Source organism: Carcharodon carcharias, chromosome 3 (assembly GCF_017639515.1).
Source record: "Carcharodon carcharias isolate sCarCar2 chromosome 3, sCarCar2.pri, whole genome shotgun sequence".
NCBI lineage: Eukaryota > Metazoa > Chordata > Chondrichthyes > Lamniformes > Lamnidae > Carcharodon > Carcharodon carcharias.
This window is the reverse complement of record NC_054469.1, coordinates 191,474,629-191,498,387: the sequence shown is the minus strand read 5'-3', so window position 1 is coordinate 191,498,387 and position 23,759 is coordinate 191,474,629. Positions and strand designations below refer to the sequence as shown.

The 23,759-nt window shown below is 40.3% G+C and overlaps 1 protein-coding gene and 1 pseudogene across 5 annotated transcripts in view; one reads left to right on the top strand and one right to left on the bottom strand.

Annotated features, from left to right (window-relative positions):
* The window catches only part of cdkal1 (CDK5 regulatory subunit associated protein 1-like 1), a 923,378-nt gene that overhangs the window by 838,454 nt on the left and 61,165 nt on the right, over positions 1–23,759 (bottom strand). The gene's annotated exons all lie outside the window — the stretch shown is intronic.
* On the top strand, positions 14,809–15,133 carry LOC121276144 (annotated as a pseudogene).

Genomic DNA, 23,759 nt, shown 5'->3' with positions numbered 1-23,759 from the left:
AAATTCCAGTACTGTGAACAATTCCTTCCCCTGCCAGTTGCTCTTGAAGGACAGAAATCCGCAGCGCACAACAGTCCACCCAGTCACCAGCAATTCAATCCGACACTAATTAATAATATTAATAACACTAATTAATCACTATACCAACATCCAGCCAGTCTCAGCGGAGCCTAACCTTTGGTCATAATCAATGCCCTTTCCTCCAGCCCAAATGGGCATCACTTCAACTAACTAGAGCATTGATCACGTGGTCTGTAGGCCACTCGGATATTTCTGTCAAGTGGCCTCTGCCAATTCGGGCTTTTGTGTGTCAGGGAGTAGGTTCCATAAGTAGGAAAGGTCATGCGGTACCAGAATGCAGGTTGTGATTGGCTGACAGCCAGTCCCCAATGTACTGAATGTCAGGTGGTGCTCGAGTGCAGGCCAGCTATGGCTGCCGTTGCCAGGAACTGACATGCTCCCGGAATGCTTTGCTTGGCTATTAGCAAATTGAGTCCAATTCTGAGGGAATCCCGGCCATTCCGGGAAGGTTGGCAATCCTATCTGCGCTATAAAGGTGCAATTGACCCCAATGTGCAAGACAGCAAAGCTGCCTCTCAAAAAAATAAAAAAGTCGAACTGCCCCATGAACTGCAAGCTCCACAGCACACAATGTTAAACTGAGCATGGGGGTAAGGTCAATACAAATTCCCCAATTTTATGTACGAATGGCTATTGGTGTACTGTAGCTATGCTTTTTGTGGTTTTATTAGGTAATTCTGTGGAATAATAGATTTTGGTCAAAGGAATTAAATTCCGTATAAATCTCAATTGTAAAAGAGATTCTTGCATTGACTAGCTTCATACATGCTGGTTCTATGCCTTGTGGATAGCAAAGGTACACTGTTGGAAATTTGGAAATACACATTAGGCTGGTCAAGTTCTCATTTTATTTGAGGTTCCAGGAACTTGGTGAGCTGATGTGGTGGAAAGGTGGTTTATGGCTCAACTTAGTGTTCTAGAAGGTTCTCCAGAGCAGTGAAGGCGAAGAGGAGATTTGATAGAGGCGTTTAAAATCATGAAGGCTTCGGGTAAATAAAGAGAAACTGTTTCTAATGGCTGAAGGGTTGATAACAACAGCGCACATATTTAGAGTGATTGACAAAAGAACCAGAGGCTGCAAGAGGAATAACTTTTTTATACAACACATGGCTAGTGTGTCGGATATAGATTTAATAGTCACCTTCAAAAGGGAATTGGATGATTACTTGAAAGAAAAATAAATTGCAGGAAATTCCTGGCACATGCTCGCCTGGCTTCGATTAAAGCCCTTACTGCATGAGACCAGCATACATAAATTTTTATCAGCTGAGCAATTACATGCATGGGTTCCAGAAAGGGTCAACATAATGCAACATTCTCCACAGAATATCACACAAAAATTTCACCATGGAAATGGGCCTCTCGGCCCAACAAGTCCCCTGTTGTTTTTTCTCCTCCAACCTTTGGCCACTGAATGTATCAAAGTATAATTGGAGAAGAAAATTACTGATATCAGCAAGGATTTCTTTGGAAAATTGTGATTTCTTTTAACTGGAACTAACTGTAGAGATTAACATGAATATTATAGCAATGAACCTGTATATTTCTGCAATTTTTCTGCTCAATATGTAAAATCACTTTTTTTTTTATTTTCATATTTAGGAATGCCCAATGTCAAATTAAGGCGAGTTCACCACCCAAGAAGATATCAGTAGTAAACAAAAAGTGCCTTTGTCACAGGCCCAACAAAGCAATTAAAGTCTGCTGAAGTGCAAAGGAAACACTATTGAAAAGAAACGTGGGCAATATATTTTACACATTATAAATGTACCTAACAAGCTACCAGTTATTCATATAGAGAAAGAGCAGGGGAGTGTGAATAGTTGGACAGCTCTTTCGAAGTGGCAATGCAGACTCAATGGGCCAAATGGCTTCTTACTGTGATATACTATTCCTATTGATGCATTTACTCTTTCAAATCGATCCCAGTTATCAATTAATCTCCATTTAATAAGCACAAGAGTGCACTTATAAACCTTCCTTCAGTAAATTTGATATTTTCAGCCATTTTGGTCTTTTAATCCACATTCCATTTCAGTATAAATCTAATACCAGTTTATGTTTTAAAGATACTAACACATCAAGTTTAAAATAAAGATTGCCTTTGGGTGCACCATATGCAACTGGGGAGAGTCAGTAATCTAGTAATTTATTTTTTTCACCGGAGTATACTGGATTACATTCCACATCTACCTAAAATCTTACATGTGTGCATACTTCCTGTTCAGCACAACTTTCAAAGAAGCATAGCTTTGCACCAGTTTTTTTCAATGGCAAGATCCTATATAAACTTACTATCACTGTGCAATGAAGCCACTAAATTTCCTCATTTAAAAGGCTTAAAATCATTTTTTGAATTGAAAGACTATATATTTCAAAATGGCTTAATTAATTTTATCCATTGCACTTTCCTTTGTGCCTTTTGAAGGCTTTGTTGAACTCGCTACTTGAAGGTTTTAGTCTCTCCCAAAAGCATGGGCTTGGACTTGATGTGTTTGCCCATACCTGTGACTCAAACTGGAATTGGATTATACTGTGTACCTAATTGTCCAGAATGCTCTGCTCTGATATCAGTAATTTGTAATGAAGGAATATTTGTCTTTATTTCCCACTTCATTGTCCTCCATAACTGTTCTTCAAATAGCCTTTAAACGCAAAGCCACATTTCAAAAGATCTAAGTTTTACATAAGTAAAAGCAAGTTTTATTTATATGAAAGTGGTTGTTTTAAGCATGTGACAAACTTTACAGTTTTGATTACACACCTGTTTCAGCTTTTGCATTCTATGAACTTTGAAAAGTGTATCAAAAAGTTAGTATGCAAGTTATTAAAAAGGCTAATAGAATGCGATCCTTTATTACGAGAGGAATTAAACCTAAAAGTATACAGCAGTACAGGGCTTTGGTGAGACCACATCTTGAAATGTATGTGCAGACTTGGTCTCTTTATTTGAGGAAGGATGTAAATGCGTTGGAGGCGGTTCAGAGGAGGTTTACTAGACTGATACCTGGAATGAGCAGGTTATCTAATGAGGAAAAGCTAAACAGACTGGGCTTGTTTCCATTGGAGTTTAGAAGAGTGAAAAGGATGTCTACTCTTGTGGGTGAGTCCAGAATTAGGGGGCACTGTTTTAAAATTAGCAGTTGCCCTTTTAGGACAAAGATGAGGAGAAATTTTTCCCCTCAGAGGGCTGCGCAACTTTGGAACTCTCTGCCTCAGAAGGTGGCGGAAGCAGGGTCATTGAATATTTTTACACAGGTATATTGATTCCCTTGCCTAACAAGAATCTACAGTTATCGGGGGTAGATGGGAACGTGGAATTCGAAACACAAACAGATCAGCCATGATCTTAATGAATGTCAGAGCAGACTCGAGGGGCCAAATGGCCTACCTCTGCTCCTATTTCATATGTTCATATGTACATTGTATGTATCAAGGTGGAGAAAGGGAAAAATGGACAAACGCTGAGGTCACAAAGTGGATGAGAGCACCTTTCAGTTTTTAATGATACTTCAACTTTGAAGATAAGACTATCTAATGTTTTACTGACAATTATAAAAAGTCAATGCTAACTATTTGCATCTGTGACAGATTCTAAAATACAAATATTAACAGAAAGGGAGAGAAAGCCAGTGATAGCAAAGGCAGGCAGGCTGTTTTCTTCTTTTAATTTGATTTCTTTTTTAAAAAACAATTCGAACCTAGAAAGCAAACAAAAACTTTGCAGGAAACAGATAAAAGGAAGGGTGAGGGGGAAAGAGTGCAACTGGTTAAGGCAGAACTGATCTGATTTCTCGTCACCTAGTGCGTGGGAATGAATAGGCTGTGGGTTAAAGCTGAGGCAAGTAACTGTGGAGCAAGGAGGACAATGTGATATAGGGGTAGCATGGATCGTTCAAAGGGGAAAAGATGGGGTGGTGATAGAAATGATAGATTTGGAGGCTGGTTGGGGTCAAAGGCTCCAGTGATTTGGGGGAAATGATTTGCACATTATTCCCATAACCATTATTCCAAATTCAATCAACAGTCAATGATGGCCTTTTTCCCGTCACATCACTGAAAAGAACGAACAAGAATAGCCAGAGCAAAAAAAAGGACAGAGAAGCAAAATGGGTTAAAAAGAGAAAAGAGCATAAAATGACAGAAACGGCAGCAGAGACAGAAAGACAGTAACAGAGAAAACACAGGTAAGAGTAACAACATTTTCTGATTTGCCAAGTGCAACGCTCAAAATCAATTAAGGCCATTAAAAATCTTGCACCTGCTGGACAGGGGTCAAATTTTTTTTTTAGGGCTCTCCTTTTGATATTCTGGAGGGCTACTTTTTGATTGCAGGGGCTACTGGTTTTTTTTTTTGTTTTCAGGGGCTCTTTTTCCATTCTCACAAGCTCCTTTATTGGGTGATGCAGTCACATAGCAACATTGCACAGGATTTTCCAGTTCCACAAATACTCGCCCAAATTTTTGGCAGTTACCCAAATTTTCTAGTCCTGCCCACAGCAATTCCCACCACGGCTGGGACCAGAAAATCCCGACCATTAACTTCTGTACTTGTGGTTTGTGTGAGCCCACGCTCACATAGAGACACACGCTACTGTGAGAGATGAGAGCGTTGCTGGCTAGGCCAGCATTAACTGCCCATTCTTAATTGCCCTTGAGAAGGTGGTGTGCTCACTTCTTGAACCGCTGCAGTCCATGTGTTGTAAGAACACTCACAGTGCTGTTAGAAAAGGAATTCCATGATTTTGACTCAGTGACAGTGAAGGAATAGAAACATAGTTCCAAGTTAAGACAATGTGCAAATTGGAGGGGAACTTGCAGGTGGTGGTGTTCCCATGCATTTGCTGCCCTTGTCCTTCTAGGTGGTGGAGGTCGTGGCTTTGGAAAGTGCTGTCAATAGAGCCTTGGTGAGATGCTGCAAAATTTTGCAAATAGTACACACTGCTGACATTGTGCATTGATGGTGGAGGAAACAAATGTTTACTGTGGTGGATGGGGTGCCAATCAAGCGGGCTGCTTGTCCTGGATGGTGTCAAAATTCTTGAGTGTCGTTGGAGCTGCACTCATCTAGGCAGGTGTAGAGTATTCCATCACACTCCTGACTTGCATCTTGTAGATAGTGGACAAGCTTTACAGGGTCAGGAGGTGAGTCACACTCTGCAGAATTCCTAGCCTCTGACTTGCTCTTGTAGCCACAATATTTATATGTTTGGTTTCTGGTCAATGGTAACCCTCAGGATGTTGATAGTAGGGGATTCAGTGATGGCAATGCCATTGAATATCATGGGGCAATGGTTAGATTCTCTCTTGTTGGAGATGGCCATTGCCTGGCACTTGTATCAAATGTTACTTGTCACATATCAGCCAAGCCTGAATATTGTCCAGATCTTGCTGTAAATGGGCATGGACTGCTTCAGTATCTGACGAGTCGCAAATGGTGAACATTGTACAATCGTTAGCGAACACCCCCACTTCCTACCTTACGATGGAAGGAAGGTCATTGATGAAGCAGCTGAAGATGGTTGGGGCTAGGACACTACCCTGAGGAACTCCTGCCCTAGGCTGAGATGATTGACCTCCAACAACCACAACCATCTTCCTTTGTGCTAGGTGTGACTCCAACCAGTGAAGAGCTTTTCCCGATTCCCATTTACTTCAGTTTTGCTAAGGCTCCTTGATGCCACACTCAGCCAAATACTTGGTGTCAAGGGCAGTCACTCTCACCTCACCTTTTGGGCTCAACTCTTTTGTCCATGTTTGCACCAAGGCTGCAATGAAGTGAGGAGCTGACTGGCCCTGACAGAACATGTATAAGTGCGTGTGCATATATGTGCATGTACATATATATATCCGTGCGCACATGCATGTGTGTATGTGTGTATATATGTATACATTTGTATATGTTTATATGCACGCATGTGCATGTGTACATATGAACATATTTGCGCGTATGTGCATGCACACACTGATATATATGTATATATATATAATTAAATCTTCTAACTTTGAATCTATAAGTAAGATGTTTATGTTAATTTGTTATAAATAAATCTTCCATACTCTGTTTCCAAAATGAAAATTTTTGCCTATTTGCAATTGTTTCAACTTGTCAAAGCATAAAAAAAACTAGGAGAGTCCAATTTTGTCTTCATTCTGTTTTGGCATTAACCTGTATTCGATCAAACCACAATTGTTAAGACTTCATAACAAAATCTGGAAATGATAAATGAGATCTCTTAATATATATTTTTGTTAATAAAATGTGAGCCTTAAATTAGATAGAGAGAAATGAAGATAAACTAAGCAAATTACAGTCAAAGGATGGGAGGGAGGCAAGTTTAATTTACTGGGATATTGCTCCCACAGATAAACTCACTGGTTGATTATGGATATTTATTAATTTTTTGCAAAACAAAGTAACTCCCCATCCTGGTAACTAAAGCAAAGGTAAAAAAAATCAACTTTAAGCTGAGGTGAAGATAACATCGCCAACATTCTTTAATATATGTATATAAAATAAAAGTGGGCAGCAAGAGATCATTGGAAGAGGGGGAAACAAAAGGGCTGACAATGTTTAGAGAGCAAAAATTAGAATGGTGGCAACAGCAACAGCAGCCCGGGAAAGATGTGGGGGTGCTGCCATCAGACGCATGACTGCAGGGGTACCGCTCATACCCTCAGTGATTGACAGCTTGGCAGACCACACCAACCCACAGGCCGTGAGGGACGGCCTGATTGCTGATGAAAGATAAAAACACAACCAAACTCACATCCGCTTGCACTGCCTCTAACTCTAACCTCCGCAATTGGCTAACCTGGATCTATTTGATTACTGCTTGTGTTTCAGTAGGGCATTAGTGGCTTTATGTTCGATGCTGATGTGGTGCTTCACCCGTGCTGCACGGGGGGACTTGGTGCGCCCCGATGGGTGTGCGAACGGGCTGGTGTGCTGCTGCCACTCTGATGTTCAGACTCTCATGTGCCGCCACTCATTTGCCTGCTGCTTTGCCAATCCCTCCTCCGTTCACTGCTGATGGGCTCACTAGGGAGGTGCAATTGAGTCTATCAGCAGTAATTGCAGAAGAGAAACAGCCTGTGATTGGAGGAGCAGCTCTTCACTGATTCTGTCCTTCCACATAGGGGGGGTGACTTTTCTCTTATTGGTCACCCTGTGATTATATTTTCCTGGGTTTTTTGGGAGCTTTCAAAGGTGAATTCACCCGAAGCCCCATGTATTTTGAACCCTGCTGCTGGGGCGCTTCCAATAGCAGGAGGATATAATTACAGTGTAACACGCTCACAAATAATGCAATTAGAAATTACAATGGAAATATATAAAAAGCATTGCATTCAAGTTGGAACAAACACATGTTTAACTGCCGTGGTCCCTACTTCATCTAAAGAATGCAACTGGTCTCAATCTTTCATATAAAGTACTGGTTTAAGAGCTGGAAGATGTGGAACATTTCCAAATTGTCAGACACAATCAGTGTTGTACACTGGAGCAAAAATGTTGATTACTCAACCTGAATTAGAAATGGAGCAGAGATTGCAGCACCATCTGGTATGGAGATGTCAAACAAGAATCAAGAAAGGTAGTCCTGTCTATGTGGTAATCCAGCCTACTAGCAGCCAACTAAAAGGAGCACTTTGCAAAGATCTGAAAGCAGGCTGCTTAATCTCTCACCAGGAGAAGTAGGTGCCCAGTGCATGATAAAGATGGATCACTTACTTCAAAAACAAGTTAACAAGCGATAAAAAAAAATTTAAATCTCCCAATATGATTCTCAAGGTACAAGAAATTGTACACAAAACATTTTTACCTCCAGCCAATAATAAATGAACACTTTTCAAATATGAGCATTCAGTGGAAAGCCAGTACTTATTTCACACAAACAGGCTCCATTTCCAACGTTTAGAGTATGCAGCAATCTAATGAGTACAAAAGAGCAGCTGTTATGCAGTTATTTATACAAACAGCAGGGTACAATAGTAGGACCATCCATAATAGTCATTTATTACTAGACAGGACCGGGAGGGAGGGGAGCTCAAGAGAAATGATTGTGTTTAATGCTGCAAACACAGTACTTAAAACAAAATTATCCCACTGAGCGACAGAACATGGATCCAATCCCACCACCAATCAACTGATTTTCTAATATCTTGGATCAGATAAAATCAGATCGTACATTGTTAATATGCAGTTCAAAATTTAAGCTTTTCTAAACATGTAGTTTTCTCTCTCAAATAGGGCCCCTTTCAACCACTCCAGTCATTTCACCTACAGTGAGAGTCCCAGTACATTCTAGACCGAATCTATTAAGGCAGAAGGCCAAACTTCAAAGTGTTCTGGAGGCCATGTTGGTGTAAGCCAGCACTCAAACTATTGATATTTCCAGGTGGTAGTGAGGTTTCCTGGGGTTGACTTTTCAAAATGGAGGCCAAAACAGGAACTGGGTCTGTTCTTGGGTCAGAAACCTGCCTCCGGTGGGAAACTGATTGAAGTTTAGATTTTCTTGGGGGTGAACTTTAATTGATATGGAGACTGTTTCCTATCCATTTAAAGCTAGTAGGGGTGGGAACGGAGGCAGATCAGATAAGTGTGGGACACATTTAGACACCTCATGGCAGCTGGTTGCTGGAGAAAGAGGTCTGATTCTGCCAAAGCCTTCTACTTCAGCAGGGGGAAACAAGATGTCACAGGGGAGCCGGAGGCCTGCCAACTGGGACAGGGCAGACGCTCACTTCATCGACGTTAACCTGGATCTAATTCTAGAAGCAATGAGGGAGAGAGGGAGATCCTCTTCCCGGAGGATAACAGGAGACGGCCACCTCGTCATGCAACAGGGGCATCTCTGTTAAGTAACATTCCACTCCCCTTCCAGCTGCTTCTCTCACCTTCTGCTATTCCTCCTTCCAGGGCTTCTCCATCCACAAGATCCACACCTCGTGGAGCGTCATGTTATGGAAATCTCAGCAGACCACTACAATGACCAAGACCCTGAAGGAGGAATTGAAGGACACTATCCAACTGGTCCAGGAACCAGAATCACATCTTCACAATTCTGATGGTCTGCTCAGTAGTTATTCTGCTGAGCAGGTGGCATTATTTGTGTCTCTGTCTGGGGCTCTCATGGAGAGGTGAGTAGCCATCTTTTCAAGGGATTTTCCCTTGCCCCTTACGGCCCATCCATGCACTTTGAGGGTTCGAATGAAGTTCTGAGGCAGCCTGGACTAGCACAGCATGAAGTCATGACAGTCGCCAGGGAAGTGCGCACACTCGTGGAAGTTGAGAAAGTAGAAACCCTTTTTGTACATGAATCTGACTCGCCGGTCTCTGGGGACCTTGATGACCATATGGGTGCAATCAATAATGCCCTGCATCCAGAGGAATCCAGTGATTGAGGTGAAATGTAATGCTTTCTGTCCCTTCAAGGCCATGTCTGTTATTAAATAAATGTTCTGACCAGCTCTGGCAAAGTGGGCATCAGCAACCAGCAAGATGCAATGCTGTGCAGCTGTTTCTGAAATGCCACTAACGCCCACAGCAGGTCCTTGCAAGGGGCTAGAAGCAGAGAAATTCAAGGCCCAGTGACTTTGGACAGCCACATGGAGGGCATGTTGATCAACGCTGCAGGTTGCGAGGTCTTTGGCGATAAAGGCACAGACATCTGTGACCATCTGCCCGGAGAGTTACAGTCTCCTGCAGGGGGTTCTCAAACATCTCCAGGTAGCTCCATTTTCAGCAACAGACCTTGTCTTGAGGGTTTGGCCTCCGCTTCCTTGTTGCCCTTCTTTCCTCTCCCTTGCCCTCCTAATGCTCAGGGTTTCACCCTTCCTGTGGAGATTGTAGTCCCCCATTGTCAGTCATGCTAACTGGGGACTTCCTTCTCGGCAAGTGGCCACTCATTTGTCTTTAACAGCCTTGCTCTCACGATGCAAGGTGCCGACCCTGTTCAAAGCCTGGGTGCTGAGTTACCACTCTCCCTGCCATCTGTGCAATGCCAAGGTCACCCCATTAGCAAGTGCCCAGTGCCTTCCTTGCCCAACTGACCCTGTTATGGGGCCAAGGTGATGCCCTAGGGTAGCCATCGCTGACTCCCCACTTATCACCTACCTAAGTGCCTTCAACTGATCAGTTTCTGAAGGCGACGGTAACATGTCTGCCCCTTTTCAAATGTAAAGGTCACCTTTTAACAATCTCTTAGAGCTTTTTAACTGATTTAATTGGTTCAAATAGGAAGGTGGTGGGCTCTCTGTCCTGCCCTCCCCAGCCCTGATGATTATTGCCTGCACCAGGTGTTAGTGCCTTGAAATTGACATGCCACCTGATGCCGGTATTTTCGGAATCCCCCATCTCCGTTCCCTTCTTCAAGGGCCCTAAAAATCCAGTCCCGAGTCAGACAGCTCTGGAGCAACACCGAGACCAGTTTGAAGCTGTGCCTCACCCAACTTTTTGCAGAGCACCCTTTCCAAAATTCAGAGAGTTACATGTTACAGCAGGCAAAGCACCCTGGCAGGAATAAAGATCCAACTTCATGTGTCTCAAGACCATGTCCCCACCCTGTCAAGAAAACAGAATTTTTTTTTTTACATTTGAAGAAATTTCAGATGAGTATCATTTTTCAAATGTTAAAAGGAACACTGTGTAAAAAGTTGTTGTTCTAATGTCTTCCTTTCTGTTTAAACAGAAAACAGTAAACTCCTCTTGCTATTCCACCATAACTATTGCTTTGAATGTGGCTGAAGTGAGTAGGCTGGAGCTCTGCTTTAGTTCAGTCCCATTTTCCAATCCAGCGACAGGCTACCACCTGGTACCTGGTTACTCCAGGTAACTAGGAAACAACATGAACAGGAAACTCTTGTGTAGATTAGGGGTTTAATTCGCCAGAAGAAAAATATATAAAAGAACAGAATTGGGGTTTAAAATTGAAGTAACATAGCCGAGTTAACAGAACCAGTATTTTTTTTTTAGAAAACCTCTAGTTTGTAAAAAAAATGGAAAGTAAAGGTTTCATATACTGATTAATAGAGCAAATTAATTTTGAAATTGCTCAAGGTTTACTCTTGCAGTTTCTGAGAAGAGCAAAAGCTTTTAGCGTATGTATTGAGTTTTAATGAGCATGCCTTGAGTTGTTTCAAAACCTAAAACATATACCGACGCCCCCGAATCATCTGTTCAACTTTGTGGTTGAACAGCCACACAAAAAAAGAGGCAGAATTCCTCGCAACACTTTGTCTGAGGAAATTCCACAGGCATACTTACTGGACCCCAATTATAAAATATAAAAACATATTTATTGTGCTAGATGCACACCAATACAGATTTGAAGCTCTTTTTAAAACTCCTGTACAAAAATAATAAAAACAAAAAGTGCTAGAAATACTCAACAGGTCTGGCAGCATCTCTGGAGAGAGAAACAAGAGTTAATGTTTCAAGTCAAATTTGATTCTTCTTCAGAATGGTATATTTGATTACAAATTTCTGTCATCTTCTGTTTCTCCAAGGGCTTTTAGATGTTCTGTTGTTACTGCATCTATTTCCTGTACTCATGAATTTCAAAGCATTCTTTACCTCTGATACCAGGGTCCTTCATGTGCCTCTATATCTTGAGGACTCACTCGATTTGGATCAGCTTACTGTTCACATATATTCTGTCCATCTTTTTAGGACTGCATCATTTTCAAACAATATTTTATCATGTCTTTTATGTACCCACTATCTGTTTTCATCCATTTCTTTCTATCAAAGATTTTACCTTCTGGTGCATAACTCTGTGATTTCTTTCCAGTTCCAATACTTCATCACATATCTCAAACTATTTCTCACTAGCCTGCCTACATGCATTCTTTATTTTCTTTTCAATTTCATCTTACTCAGATGTGTTTCCCTCGTTCTATCATCATTGCTAATATCTCATCTGTCATCAACTCCTTGTCTCTCTTTCTTTTCCATTTTGGTAATATTTCCTTTGCAGCATGTTTTATAATCCCTTTCATGTTTTCCCATGTGTTTTCCATTTCTTGTTCTAAGGCCTCTGTTGGTTCGGTTTCCTCAATCCTGAGACATTCATACTTGTCTTTTATATTTGAAGAGTACTCTATGTCTTTATTTATAAAGCCCAGGGTCCCTACATCTTATTAATCACTTTGTCAACCTGCTCTGCCACCTTCAATAATTCGTACACATATGCCCCCAGGTATCTGTTCGTGCAACCTCTTTTGAATCATAGACTTTAGCTTATATTGCCTCTCCTCATTCTGCCTACCAAAACGTATCACTTCATACTTCTCTGCATGAAATTGTTACAAATGCATGCAAGATTATTTTTAGTTTGGAGATTGTAATTTTTAAATGTAGGATAAATGGAACGCCTTGTCCGAGGGGCTGGCAGACAGACCTAAGGTAATTACAGATCAAAGGGAGGTCCATGTTATGTGAGTGAAGCTATGATATGGAATGTTAAAAGTTAAACAATGGGAGCCTCACGAAAAGATAGCCCATGAGGGCTCAGGAAAAGATTTGTATTATTTGTGTCATTTCCCCGGATCAGCAAAGATTTGAAGGGCACCGGTAAACAAGAGGTTTCAAAGTATCAACATAATTTTCAGATCATAGTAGCTGTTTACAGTTAAGGTAATTTGCATTTCTATCTGAAGGTGTGTGTCACGTTGCCATGGCATTAGGTTGAGAAGGGAAGGCTCCTTTGTTTTAATACATCTCTGCTGTTTTGACAGTCTGTGAGGCAGTCAGCCTGGGTGCAGTCTGTGAGAAGGAAGTCTGTGGCTGAGGCAGTTTGAAACAGGCAAAAAGAGAGACTGCCAGAAGCTCAAGACAGCAGCAACACAGACCAGGGGTGTTTCTGAGGGACATTGTGCAAAGATGTGAGTGAAGCCCAAGCTCAGACCAAAAACGCCTGAATTTATGAGAAATTAAAGATTGCCAGAACTGCCAAGTAGAGCTAGAAGAGGAGATCAGCAGTGAAACCCTCAAAGAGTGTGTGTTCTAGAAGTCTAAATGTCAGACTGGGAAACTGACTCGGAGTGAATCCCTGGGACACAGTGGTTTGGTTCCAGGAGAAATGAAGGAACACTCAATAAACCGTGACTTAAGTTCTCAGTTGAAATTAAAAGTAGAAAGGGAAAAGTTCTGTTCGGAATTTTGGTTTAAAGCAGCAGTGCTTACAAGGTATAGTGTTGAGTTCACCATGCTTCTGTCAGTAAAAGTTTTTCCCTTTAGATCTTGAAATTTTGTTGCATGGTCTTTTCAGTTCATAACTGGGAATTCAAATTTCTTTTTAAAATTTACTGGTCTCTATAGCGATGGTAATAAAATTTCACTTGCCGTGTCCACTTGAAGTTGAACCCTATCCTTCTTGCAGTTCACAACACTTCCAAGTTTTCTATTATCTGCAAATTTTGTAAGTGTGCCCTGCACAACTAAGTCTAAGTCATTAACATATATCAAAAAAAGCAGTGGTCATAGTATTGATCCCTGTGGAACAGCACTGCATAACTTCCTCCAGTCCAAAAAAAATCATGTACCACCACTCTCAGCTTACTTTCATTCATATCCATGCCACCACTGTACCTTTAATTCCATGGAACTCAAATTTGCTGACAAGCTGATGTGGCACACTTATTAAACTTATTAAACCCTTTTGGAAGTCCATATACAGTACATCCACTACATTCCCGTCATCAACCCTCTTGATCACTTCATCAAAAACTCATTAAACATGATTTTCCTTTAACAAATCCATGTTGGCTTTCCTTTATTAATCCAGCCTTGTCTAAGTAATTGCTAATTTTGTCTTAGATTATCACTTCTAAAAGAATTCCAGCCACCGAGGTTAAACTGACTGGCCTGTTGCTCCCCCATCACCGTATCCGAGCAGATTGCAGATTATGACAAGTTCCTTCGCAATCTCAACCCTTACCTCCCTCAGCATTCTCTGATGCATACTACCCAGTCCTAGTGATTTATCAACCCTTAAGTGCAGCCCAGCTATTCTATTACTTCCTCTTCATCAATTTTTAGCCCATCCAGTATCTCAAGTGCCTCCTCCTTCACTGCGGCTTTGGCAGCATCTTCTCCCATGTATTACGACCCTAGTAGAGATATTAATGTTTAAAGAGAAATCCGAACACCCAATAATGTACTGAAAGAATGAAACTACAAGATTCCGCTACTTAAAAACAAATACGTTTTAATATACAAGAATCAACCAAAGCAAACACTGCTAAATAAACACTGTCTTAGATAATTACTTCTACTTTACATTGACAATGCTCTTGAATGTTATCCACTTTCTTGGGACTAACTCCAACTTTTCCATAGTTGCCTTGTAAGGTCTGAGACTTTCGTTCAAGCCTGAACTTCATTTAATTCCTGCAAAGTGCCTTTGACAGAAGATTAGAAACACCACTGGTTTCTAATAGCTCTATTCGCCTGTTCCAAACTCTTGGCAAACTCTTTCCCGCGGCCTTCTAAACCCAAGGGCTTGTACCCACCAACTTGGGTACTTTCAGCTCCAATCCCAAAGGCCTCCTGGGAAAATCTCTCAGACAACTTCCCAGAATTCCAACCAAGGCTCCACTTTGAATCATTCATCTCCATAGTAATAGATGTTAATGGTGTGTTTATCATATTATCAAGGTTAAGGATACACAGGCGAAGGGCACTGTTTGATAAAGTACCTAGAGCAGATACATTTTCCCGACAAGATGGCTCCTGCTAAGAAAGGTAGAGCGAAAAAGGGCCGTCCTGCCATGAACGAGGGGTTTTAAGAGATGCGCTCCTCATGCCATTAAGGAGATCCATAAATTTGCTGTGAAGGAGATGGGTACTCCAGGTGTCCACACTGACAATCATTTGAACAAGGCTGTTTGGGCTAAAGATGTAAGGAATGTTCCATATCACATTCGTGTGCATTTATCCAGAAAACACAATGAGGTTGAGGACTCTCCCAACAAATTCTACACATTGGTAACTTATGTTCCTGTCACATCCTACAAAGGTCTGCAGGCAGTTAACATTGATGAAAACTAAATTGTAAATGTTTTGTTAAAAATAAACTGCAAAAAGTGAAAAAATAAATAAATAAAGATAGCTGGAACTCTGGGTTGGTCGTAGGTAGGGGTAAGACATATGTAATGCTACATTCTGTAAATAAACTTATTATCAAGGAAAAGGATTGGCATCCAGTTTCATACTTCACCAGCTGGCTTGGGATTGAATTAACAACAAAGCTTAGCTGAGATGTCCAATAGGTATTTAAATTAAAACAAAAATACCTGGAAAAACTCAGCAGGTCTGACAGCATCTGTGGAGAGGAACACAGTTAACATTTCGAGTCCGTATGACTCTTCAACAGAACTAAGGAAAAATAGAAAAGAGGTGAAATGTAAGCTGGTTTAAGGGGGGTGGTGGGTGGGACAGGTACAGCTGGATAGAGGGCCAGTGATAGGTGGAGATAACCAAAAGATATCATAGACAAAAGGACAAAGAGGTGTTGAAACTGGTGATATTATCTAAAGAATGTGATAATAAAGGTACAGATAGCCCTAGTGGGGGTGGAGTGGGGGGAAGGGATTGAAATAGGCTAAAAAGCAAAGATAAAACAATGGATGGAAATACATTTAAAAATAACGGAAATAGGTGGGAGAAAAAAAATCTATATAAGTTATTGGAAAAAGGGGAATCGGAAAGCGGGTGGGGATGGAGGACAGAGTTCATAATCTAAAGTTGTTGAACTCAATATTCAGTCCGGAAGGCTGTAAAGTACCTAATTGGAAGATGAGGTGCTGTTCCTCCAGTTTACGTTGAGCTTCACTGGAACATTGCAGCAGGCCAAGGACAGACATGTGGGCATGAGAGCAGGGTGGAGTGTTGAAATGGCAAGCGACAGGGAGGTGTTTCAGTCTATCCGCAAGCATGACTCAGACCTCCCTGTCGCTTGCCATTTCAACACTCCACCCTGCTCTCATGCCCACACGTCCGTCCTTGGCCTGCTGCATTGCTCCAGTGAAGCTCAACGCAAACTGGAGGAATGGCACCTCATCTTCCGACTAGACACTTTACAGCCTTCCGGGCTGAATACTGAGTTCAACAATTTTAGATAATGACCTCTCTCCTCCATCCCCACCCCCTTTTTTCCAAATATTTATATAGATTTTTCTTTTCCCACCTATTTCCATTATTTTTAAATGTATTTCCATCCATTGTTTTATCTCTGCTTTTTAGCCTATTTCGATCCCTTCCCCCCACTCCACCCCCCACTAGGACTATCTGTACCTTTATTATCACATTCCTTAGATAATATCGCCAGCTTCAACACCTCTTTGTCCTTTTGTCTGACATCTTTTGGTTATCTCCCCCTATCACTGGCCCTCTATCCAGCTCTACCTGTCCCAACCCCCGCTTAAACCAGCTTATATTTCACCTCTTTTCTATTTTTCCTTAGTTCTGTTGAAGAGTCATATGGACCTGAAATGTTAACTGTGTTCCTCTCCACAGATGCTGTCAGACCCGCTGAGTTTTTCCAGGTATTTTTGTTCTTGTTTTAGATTTCCAGCATCCGCAGTTTTTTGCTTTTATCTAGGTATTTAAATTAATTAACTTTTAGCTTCAAAACCAAACCTTTCGATTTTGCGACCCAGATGAATAATTTATATCTCTAATGGAGCTAATGACCCTCTCTCCAGACTTGCTGGTTCCGCCCAAGAAACCCCCTTGTTTACAAAGGTGCTTTTAGCTTCTTTGATCTCGGCACTACATGACTAATTTAAACCCCTTATGTAAAAAAACTGTAGACATCTCATCTCTACCAAAACTCAGGAAAAATAGCCTATTGTTTAGTCTTTTCACACTTCTACCTCTGACCTCTTCACATAAATATGGACTATCCTTTGAATGGTTTTACCAATTTCTCAAACGCAGGTTTTTCTACTTATCTTACATTTAACACTTTAATCCCTGAAATTAAAAGTTATACCTCTAAAACACATGAATTATGAAATAAGATATTTGTAACACTTGATAAAGACAGATGCAAAATACTAATTTAGTACCTCAGCAAGCCCCTAACACCATGCATACATCCCCTTTTGCTATTTTATATGTCTATAGGTGTTCTTGGGGAATCAGGTTGTTCAGGTCACCTATCACAGATTCACACTGAGAAAAAGAAACAATTAATCAGACATCTCAGGGAACAAGAGGGATGGATTCTAAAATTAATGGAGGAGAAAAATCTTCTGGAAGTTCAAGATAATTTAAATGCTAATGAAAGATTTCAAAGTTCAGAAACAGAGGAGCAAAAAAGACGCTCTGACATTTTTGAAGGTGAGGGATTATATTGTGTATCTGTTCAGTGAAACTTTACATAGTCAAAAATAACCAATAATGCTTGTTGAATAGCCACACTCAATTTAGACCAATTGGTTTGCCTATTCTGGGGCAATTCTGCAGATTTTCACAGCTTCAACAAAATCTTGCATTTCTATTATACCACTAACATAGCAAAATGTCACCCAATGGCAATTCACATTATAATAATCATAAGAAACTAAAGAAAATAACAGCACTGAGTGACAAATCCTCAAAACCAATTATTTTCTATCCCAAGGTTTTAAAGGAAGTAGGTGACAGCATTGCCAGATTAGAAATAGAGCATCTGCAAATTTCTATCAATTCAGGAACTGTTCCTTTAAGTTGAAAAATTGCACACAATTCCACTAAGTAAGGAAAGTGAAAGAGGGAAACCAGGGAAAAATACATCAGTTTATCTAACATTTGTCAGAAAATTATTGGTGACATCATAATGGGTAATACAAAACATAAGAGAGTTTATTGACAAGTTTAATAATTTTGCACTTTTCTCCATCTTTCTCCATCACTCTTTAGTGTCATTATATTCTTAATTACTTTTCAATTAATTATGTTAATTATGAATCCCCGCCCCAATTCAAAACTAGTTGCTTTGGGATGTCCAAAATACTACTGTAAATACTGACACAAAGTTAATCGTGACAAATTAAAGTTAAAACTTAAGTCTGTCCTGTTTCCTCTTAAGTTGTCCGTTTCCTACCTGCTCACTTGTGATTCGTTGCTATTTATGAAAACGTATTTGAGACTAGACAGGCACATGACACCAGAAGTACTCTAGATACAATATTTGACAGTGACAAGAAAGAAGAGGGAGGGCACATCCAAAAGTGCACATAAAAGATTGGGAGGGGGGGAGAGGCAGGAATGTAAGGGAGAGATGGAGAAGATGGAGGAAAAGGAAGGAAGGAAAGACTTAAATTTATATGGTGTCTTTCAGGACTTCAAGAGATCCCAAAACACTTTACAGCCAATGAAGTACTTTTGAAATGTAGTCACGTTAAGCAAAATACATCAATTTAACCACTGCGCTCTCGCCAAGCAGATATCAAAAGCAACTGGAACCTACAAAGCAATTTACGATATAAAGCACTGTCAACCATAACACAGGAACTACAGGAGACAAATATATGGTTATTAACTATTTCTCACCCTACACATGCTCAAGTAACCAGCAAGTAACAAGAAAATATTGGAGTATGGTAATATAGAGGTTAAATTATTGAAATAGTAATCCAGAGGACTGGACTAATAAACCCGAGAACACAATCTCAAATCCCACCAGACTACTGTCAGTTGAGAATCTGAATTCAGTTATAAATAAAAACTGAAAATTAAAAAAATCAGTAAAAGGGATCATGGAATTTTTACAAATCAACTGGTTCACTAATATTCTTTAGAGAAGGAAATCTGCAGTCCTTACCCCATCTGGCCTAAGTATGGCCCCAATCCCAAACACAAATGGTTGACTTGTGACTGAATATTTAAAAGAACAGGTACTAAAAAGAGACAGGAAAATCCAGTCAAGTGAAGTTGGTTTCAGTCTATGCAAACACAGTCCGGATAAGAACAATTCATTCAATACATTGCAGCAGTCAAACCTCCTTAATCAAATGAATCTGCAATGACAGAATGAACGTGGAAAACTGAAGATATATTTGCAGTAACTTCAAGTGAATACATGAGGCAACTGGACTAGCTAGATTATCAATTAATGACAAATTTATTCAGAATAATGCAAAAAAAGTTTAGACAAAAGCTAAACATGTAGCAAATATCATTCATAGAATGGAAGTGTGAGCATCAATTAAGGAAAAGGAGCTGGCCATTAAATAAAACTGTATTGCTACATTCCCCGCACAAGATAGTGAAATAAATTTGCTAACCCAAAACATCCGACTGCTTACGTGCAGTAAATGTTAGTGTTCATGAAAAATTCTTTCAACCTAAATTAAACATGTATCTGTACTCCATCCAGCATCACCTTTAAATACAGTTTGGTGGATAAAAATTATATTTTCTTCACAGATACCTGAGTGCCATCTAATTTGTTTTTGATATCTGTTAAGTAGAAAATGCTGTAGCATCTGAAAACTATTTTTCTGAAACTATGAATAAGAATTATGCTCCCAATATGACTAACCTTCAACAGAAATCCTTCAGCAAGCCAACCCCTTTATCTCCTTTACTGATGCATATTTTTGAAAACTACAATTCATTTCCATTAAAAATGCACATGAATTTCATAGTACACGTGTGAATCATGTTAAGACCCCGTTCTCACTTCCACAAGACACATTTTCCTGGATAGAATAGCCCTCCATGCCTTTGGAATGTAGTTGGGCAGGAAATAAATTCAAAAATGCCAAATTTGTGACTTAAACTACTGACTGCAAAAAAATATTTGGAAGAAATCAAATATACAATTAGATAAAATCATGTTCGATCCTTCAAGTCTTCAATTCTCACACAAAATTGAAGCAAATGGATTTTGATCAGAAGGGTTTCCCAAAAATGCACAAACGACCTAATCTGGAGCAGCTGTTCATGCTTTGCACTCGTTTTTAGCTATTAAAAGCAACTCTTTATTCAGTCACTGCATTTGATCGTTGGCCAGGCCCAGGGCCGCTTCATGTTTTTTCTGAAGTCTGTTTTTTCTGCAGCAGCCCTTATCAACACTGCAAACATGTGGATGGATAGCAGATGGCTTTTGTCAACATCATTCTAATGGGGTTCATGTGCAAACAGAAGATAATAGGGCACAATGACAGTTTACCCCTATATAAAGCAGAAACAGAGCAGCTAAACAAACAATTCTACTCTGGAGATAAAAACAGTGCAAATGCTGGCAACTTGAAATAAAATCAGAAAAAGATTGAAATACAAAGCAGTACCAATGGCACCATCATGGGCACCTGGGTGCAGCATCTTCCCATTCACTGCTTCCCACATCCAGATCCCAAACATTCCAGCAGACAGCCATTTACATGCAATTTCTCCAATAGAATGCATTTTCTGTTCAGTGGTGTCAGCTATAGTTAATGACTGCTTTGCCTGGATGATCCTAAACCCCACTTGCTGTAATATGGTGCCAGCTGTGGTGTCTCAACAATGAGATCTTGTGACTTGTGTATTTAAGTATGACCGTTTATTGTTATCCTTTATTTACAAACCCCAGGTTACTGTCATGCATGGTGCTATTACACCTCTTATGCAGGCTGGTTCCAGAGTGTTCTCTGTATAGACTGTTCTCTCAGAGTCTATTACCACATGACTCGATACATCATACCATGGACGGTGCTATTTTCCAGTGCCATGTTGACCCTTGCTTTGCCAAGCACCTTTACATTACAATGGTATGCAGGCACATGCAATATCATACATCCCCCTTTCCTCTCCAAAAAAAAACTTTCCTTCCCAAAAGAGTATGACTATTTGTAATACAATCTTTACTTGCTATCCCTGCTCTCCCATCTCAAGTCTCTGACTTTATAAATTCAGGCGGTCTTTGACAATTCTTCCACATCTTGGTCTGTCACATTTGGAGGAATGGTAGTCGTACTCTGTGTTTCTGGTACTTGGATATCCCCATTTGATTCACTTTTTGCATTCCCTCGAGTTGCACTTCTCTTTATTAACAACTTGTCTGCTTTTCTCGGACATTGTGAGTTTGGCCCATTCCTTCCAAGCGGAATGTGTACTCCGTTCATTCCTAAAGTGAACTCAAATTTTCTTTTTCTGTGATGTTCGCCATGTTCTTGTTGGACATGGATTTTTTGCAAAAGGGACCTTCATTTGCTCTTTTCACAATTTCAGCCAAACATTTGTTTGTTGTTGTGTTTTCAAATCATTTTGAAGTTTATGAATCTTTTTGTTCAGCGCAGCTTTTTCTTCTTCTAGTGCCTTGCGCTTTAGTGTCAGATTTACATTTTCTTATCTAATTTCTGTCTTTTCTTTTTATCTGTAACAGAACTTTGTCCCTGTCTTTCATTGTGGTTTCACTGTTGGCCAGATCTGTCTCCAGCGAAGTCTTAACTTGTTTCAGTTCTGTAATTGTGCCACTCATGGCTTCATTAGCCGCTTGTAGTTTGGAAAGTGCCTCCTCCTTTACATTCAAATGCTTCTTTAGCTTTTTGATATGTTTCTTGTAGGTTTTGGCTTCCTCCCATAATATTGAACATTGCTGAATCTGCTCTGCCAACTGATTCTTCAGTTTTTTTCAGTGATATTAAGTTCATTTTCCTTCTCTTAGGAATGTTCAAGGGGAATAAAAACTTTGGCTTGAGGGATTCTTGTAGCATGTGAAGGGCTTTCAACAGGTTTTCCTTTTCTTTGCGAAGTTTACTTGCTTCAAGTTTTCCAGTAATTCAACTGAGTCTCTTCGAGTTTCTCCTGTTGTTCTTCCATTCTACGGTTTAAAAGAGTCTTCATTTCACTGAATGGTTACATAATCCTTTTGCATTTGATCATGAATGACAATTGTTTATTTTCTTGCTGCCCTCTTGCCAACTCCTTCTGGGCTTCAGTGCATCATTGCGTTGTTACTGGAAATTCCAACGCAGTTTTTTCTGAAGTAACATTCAACGTCCTTTTTAGCTCAAGTCTTTCCATGATTGATTCTCCAAGGAGTCTTTCAAGGTTGTAACTTCTTTGCGTGCCTTTTCTGCTTACTGTTTTGTCTAGCTGTATATCTGGTTGCATTTTCCCAGCTCCTGCTCTGATTTGCCAACAGTGGAACTGAGGGTCGTTATTTCCTCGATACCTTTGTGTCGTCTCTGAAATATGTTTGCTCAGATCTCGAACAGCTTGGCTCATTGAAGACTTCAGTTTATCCTGCGTCTTCACAGGTTTAAGCTCAGCCTGAATCTTGCACTTTAAATCTTCCAATTCAGCTCTGATGCAAATACTTTTCTGTAGAATAGCTTCATTTATTTTTTGCACGTTTTGCTTCTTTTGAGTTACCTTCAATAGCTTTCCTTCATTCGTAATGTAGAGTGGGCAGATGGCTGTTGCCCTCTCCTCTGGGGTCTCAAGTTGCTCTCCTTCTAGGGTCTCTTGTTGCCCTCGGCAGAGCTGCCCTCTCTCTCTGGGGTCTCTTCCAATTTTCTGTCCATGGCTATTTTTTTCCTTGTAGTTACAGCTTTAAATTGTGTTGCCTCTTTAAGACAGGGTGCAGTAACCTTTTTTTTAAACTCAGGATGTAGTTGCTAGTTGAATTCAATACAGTTGAATTTCCCCTTCATTGTTTTGAGTCTTGTTGCTGGGGAGACTTTTGGTTCAATTAAAAAAAAACTGCTTTGCAGGTATTGTATTTTGGAGCACATTTATAAAGCCAGGTACAGCGTGTTCCAGCTTTTTGTACTGTACTGGGCTTGAAAAATAGCATCACTTTTTTTTAAACTGGAAAACTTTACTTTTCCCAATTGATAAGCATTCCCTTTCTCAAACTCTGCAGGTTTTTTTTTTAAATTTAATTTACTAAGCCCTGCATGTTTCTCTCTTTTTTAAAAAAAATTCTGCAAGTTCTGCTTAAATGTTTGACTCTGCCAGCCGATTTCTACAGGTTTGTTTTGTCTTTACCTGCAGTTATCTTTCACCTTTCTCTGGATGCTGAGCCCTTGGGACAGCCACATATTCTAAAATGTAAGTGGAGCTACTTTTTTGTATTTTTGCTCACTATCTTGTGAACTGTGTCACTCAGGTTCTTGCAATTTTCTGAATTGGACTTCCACTCACTGTAGTGGATTCCTCACTTCCAAATCTGCAATGAAGCTTCTTCAACATTTTCCTCAAGTTTTCTTCTTAGGTGCACATCTCTCTAGTTCAGCTTCAGCTACTTGTAGTGTTTCATACCTTGGGATACTGTTCTGGGTTTATGCATTTAACAGACACCTTTCATATCACCGAAGGTCACCAAGTCAGATTATCGCACTCTCTCTGATCTGATATCTTATAGGAGCGACCACCACTGCCAACCGTGTCCTGCTATGCCAATAGCGCTGATATCTTTTCAGAACTCCCACCACTGCCAACCATGTTGCAATATGGTGCCAGCTGTGGTGTCTCAACGATGATATCTTGAGACTTGTATATGCAAATATGAACTATTGTTATCTTTTAACTATTTACAGATCTCAGGTTACTTTCATGCATGGTGTTGTTTCCTCCATGCAGGCTGGTTCCAGAGCGTTCCCTCAAGACTGTTCTCTCTCAAGTTTATTACCATGTGACTCTATACATGATACTATGGACAGTGCTATCCTCCAGACCCATGTTAACCTTTGCTTTG